The following is a 5026-nucleotide window of genomic DNA, read 5'->3' on the forward strand; positions in this document are numbered from 1 at the left end:
GCCAACAGGACTTCGAAATCAAAAGGGCCATTTTATGGTAAGGATGTAAATTATGTTGGTGTTATTTATATGGATATGTATATATATATATGCATGTGAGCATAAGAAGCATGTTATTTGATTGATGTTGAAAGATGATTGGAAATGATGTTGGATTATTCTAGTGCATTGTTGGATTATGTTGAATTGTGAAGGGATTTGGTGTGATGATGTGGTATTGAAATGATGATTATATATATATATACATATAAACCTATTGTTCAAGTTGGTTTTTGGAATACTTTGCAAATATTGGTTGTATGGAATTATGGAAGAGAATTGTGGTGTTGGGTTGCTAATACTAGATGCCAAACATTTTATTGTAGATAAGTGATTTGTAAAGGCGGGAAGTTGTGTTGAATTGGTATCCGAATCTACAACGAGGTATGTAAAGCATACTCTAACAATGTTCTTTGGCATGAAAACACCAATGTTCCCTCAAGTAAGATTCCGAGGTTGTCCAAAAACATGTATTGTTCTACATTACCAACGAAGTTGTTTCCATTCTATAAAGTGTCAAAATGTTTCATTGATATACCAAAAGGCTCCTATTTCATTGTTGTGATATTGATGATTCCGAAACACATTGTTGATGTACCAATGAGTCTTTATTACATCGTTATTGTATAGAAAGTCTATTACTTGGTTCCTATTGATCTATCATTATTCCAACGGTACTATATTGGCATGAACACTAATGTAATAATCTCAAAAGCTTTTGAACTAAGTTATTGGAAAGATCTCTTATGTGTGTTACTTGATATACGTGTGGGTGGTAGCTCAGGGGCTTAAGCCTAGCATGGGCCAATCCCGATATTTGATATGATTACACTTGATATGTATTGGGGGCAGCCTAATGGTCACAGTACGGTACAGTATTGATTATTGTTAGGTGGTTTGAGGTTCGGGAGGAGGAGTTAATGGCGAATGATAATTGTAAAGAATAAAATGAACGAATGTATACCGTTCCACAAATGTGTTTGAATTCAAGAACCCAATTCAGATTAATGATAATGTACATGATCCTAAAAGTGTTTATGAAGTATGGTTCACTTCTATTATGATTTATTCACTTGCGTCTGATTTTCTAGATCCCCCATATCACATATGATTATTTACAGCTTTACATACTCAGTACATATTTTGTACTAACGTCCTTCACGGGGGACCTGCATTTTATGCTGTAGGCACAAGTGCTTCAGCTCATTCACAACATAGATAGGAGCCAGGTCATACAGCTATTGTTGGTGAGCTCCAATTTGCTTCGGAGCTTTCCGAGTCGGTCCCTTATGTTTTGTTATTGTACAGGAGTTATGTGTGGGCGGGGGTTTGTCCCGACCCTAGTTATGTCATGTATATCCTAGAGGCTTTGTAGACATAAGGAAGGATAAAGTCATGGAAGTTTATATAGTGATGTTATATTTGTATATGTGGTGGCCCCGACGGCCAAGTATTATATATATATATATATTGGTGCGTGTTGTGCTGATACAGGTAATTAGACCCTTCTATATGCAACGAACTGCTGTCCAAATTTTTGGTGACATGTAAGTGAAAGTACAGGTGTCTGAACGGGTTCTCCCGGGCCTTCTCGGCTTCGGGTTCCAGTCCGGCCCGATGGGATTTTGGGGCGTGACATGTTAGAGCTAGTTGAGGGCTTTTCCCATCAACTCTATCATTCAGACATTAGAGGCTTTTTAGACTAGAGTATTTTTAGACAGATGTTTCATTTTTGGTATTGTTATAGCATATTCAGTTTTATTTCAGTATTGAACCTTATGGAAAGTTTTTGCCTAATTTTTGCATATTTACAGTACTACTATTTAGTTATTGCAGCAAGAACCAGTCATGGGTTAACTTGTGGTCCTTCAGGATTATAAGCACCGTATAGTGTCCGGGGTACAGACTCGGGGAATTATAAACTTGGTATCAGAGCCTAAGGTTCAACAGAGTCCTAGGAAGTCTAGAAGTTGTATCAAGTAGATTCTTGTGTATGGGTGTGTAGCGTGCCACACTTATGGACAAGAGGCTACGAGATGTTTTAAGAAAAGTTTCCCTTCTTTCAGTACTTATACAGTGCGAGTGAGCATGAGCTTCAATTAAAATCTCTGTCTAATCCAAGTTTCTCTTCTCTTTACAGAATATGTCTCCAAAGAGAACTAAGTGAAGAGGAACGGGAGACCATCTCGAACCCCAGTCCATCCAACCAGATCCTCTGGATGAACATGTCTCCTATGTTGAGTTCAGAGCAGCTTTCACCACCATAGCTCATTTTGTGGCAGCCTAAAATAAATATCCAACTGCTGTTCTAGCCAACCCAGTGGCCAATACTGCTGCTACTAGGATTTAAGATTTCACCCAAATGAACCCTCCATCTTTTACTGGGTATAAGTCAGACAAGGACCCTCAGGAATTTTTTGATCAGGTACAAAAAGTTACATATATTATTGGGGTGACTGCTGTTGGGAGTGCTGATTTAGCCACATATCAGTTATAGGATATAGAACACTCATGGTATAAATAATGGAAAGCAGAAAGGGCCACAGATGTAGGGCCCATAGAATGGGAGGAGTTTGCTGTTGCTTTTCTGGATAGGTTCTTACCGCTAGAGTTGAAGGAAGTGGAGGTTTTGGAGTTTATAGATCTAAAGCTAGGAAATATGATAGTACAAGAGTATTCTCTCAAGTTCACTAGTTATTTGGATATGCCCCTCATGTAGTAGTAGATAATAGATTTAAGATGAGTAAGTTTGTGTATGGGGCGTCTAGCAGTATGGTCAATGATGTAGGACCGCAATGTTGATTAAGGAGATGAACATATCCAGGCTCATGTTCCATGCTCAGCAGATAGAGGAGGCCAAGAATAAAAAGAAGGAGAGGGAGAGCAAGAGAGCGAGGAAAGGTAGTTTCAACTTTGCTCAAACTAAGTCAAAGGGTGGGAATCATTCTTAGTTCCATATAAAACCCTCAGTTCTAGCTTTATACTCAGCCAGTGCTCTTATGTCGAAAGTCAGAGATGGAAACAGAGATAGGGCGTCAGGCCTTAAACCTTAGGGTAGTGTTAGTAGTGCCCAAACTATTCCTCTTTGTTAGAAGTGTGGCAAAAACAACCAGGATATCTGCAGAGCTGGCAGTGATGTATGTTTTGGATGTAGAAAGCTAGGCAATAGGTTCAGACAGTTTCCTTAGGTGCATTAAGCAGAGTCAGCATAATCATTCCCCAGCTTAGTCTGGTCGCCCGAATTAGCAGGGTGCCTCTTCCAGTGCCACCAGTGGGCAATGCCTAAATAGACTCTATGCACTTCAGTCCCGATAGGATCAAAAGAGTTCTCTTGATGTGGTCACTGGTATTTTACAAGTTTATCATTTGCATGTTTATACTTTGCTAGATCTAGGAGCATTTTTATCCTTTGTTACTCCTTATATAGCTGTTGACTTTGGAGTCATTCCAAATATCCTATTAGAACCTTTCTCAGTCTCTACCCAAGTAGGTAAATCTATCATAGCCTGACGAGTATAAGGAACTGTCCGATTACGGTATCTTAGAAAGTTACTTCAGCAGACCCAGTTGAATTAGAGATGACTGATTTTGATTTCATTCTCGATATGGATTGACTTTATTCCTACTATGCCTCAGTTGACTGCAGAAATAGAATTGTCCAATTTTAGTTTTTGAATGAGCCTGTCCTAGAGTGGAGGGGTAGTACTTCAGCACTTAGGGGTCAACTTATTTCTTACCTTCGGGCAAGAAAAATGATATGTAAGGGATGTACCTACCATATCATTCGAGTCCAGGACTCTAGTTCAGAAACCCCTAATCTTGAAGTTAGTAGCATGTGAATGTCCAGATGTGTTTCCCGAAGATTTTCCAGAAGTTTCTCTCGAAAGGGAAATTGATTTCAGAATAGATCTTCTTTAAGATACCTAGCCCATATCTACTCCTCCATACAGAATGTCACTTGCAGAACTCAGAGAATTAAAAGAACAATTAAAGAATCTCCTAGATAAGGGACACATTATACCCAGTGTGTCCTCGTGGGGCGCACCAATTTTATTCATGCGTAAGAGAGACAGTTGTCTTAGAATGTGTATTGACTACCTTCAGTAGAATAAAGTCATAGTAAAAAACAAGTATCCACTTTCTAGAATCGATAACTTGTTTAACCAACTTTAGGGTGCCAGTTACTTCTCCAAGATAGACCTCAGATCAGGCTATCGTCGACTCAGATTCAGGGAATGTGACATCCCGAAAACAACCTTCAAAACTCAGTATAGTCTCCTTGAATTCTTAGTTATGTCCTTTGGTCTTACTAATGTCCTAGAAGCCTTCATGGACTTGATGAACCGTGCATTCAAGCAGTACTTAGACATGTTCATCATAGTCTTTATAAATGACATTCTTGTCTACTCTCGCAGTGAGCATGATCATGTAGACCATCTCAAAGTAGTATTACAGATTCTCAAAAACCATCAACTATTCACCAAATTTAGTAAGTTTGAATTTTGGCTAAGGTCATAGCTTTTCTTGGCCATATTATTTTCAGTGATGGCATTATAGTTGCTCCCCAAAAGACCGAAGCAGTAAGAAATTAGCCCAAACCCATCTCTTCATCAGATATCAAGAGTTTCTTGGGCTTGGCCGGCTATTACCGATGGTTTATTAAGGGATTTTCATCTATTACATCCCGTATGTCTGGATTGACTTAGAAGAAGGTCAAATTCCAGTAGAAAAATTCTTGTGAATAGACTTTTTAGGAGTTGAAGACTTGACTAACTACAGCTCCAGTTTTGACCTTGCCAGATGGTTCAGATGACTTTGTTATGTATTGTGATGCTTCCAGAGTCAGCTTGGGATGTGTTTTGATGTAGAGAGGTAAGGTCATAGCCTACGCCTCTAGATAACTTAGGCCCCATGAAAAGAACTATCCTACTTATGATCTTGAGTTATCAGCAATAGTTTTTGCCTTAAAGATTTAGAGGAACTATTT

Source organism: Capsicum annuum, chromosome 4 (assembly GCF_002878395.1).
Source record: "Capsicum annuum cultivar UCD-10X-F1 chromosome 4, UCD10Xv1.1, whole genome shotgun sequence".
NCBI lineage: Eukaryota > Viridiplantae > Streptophyta > Magnoliopsida > Solanales > Solanaceae > Capsicum > Capsicum annuum.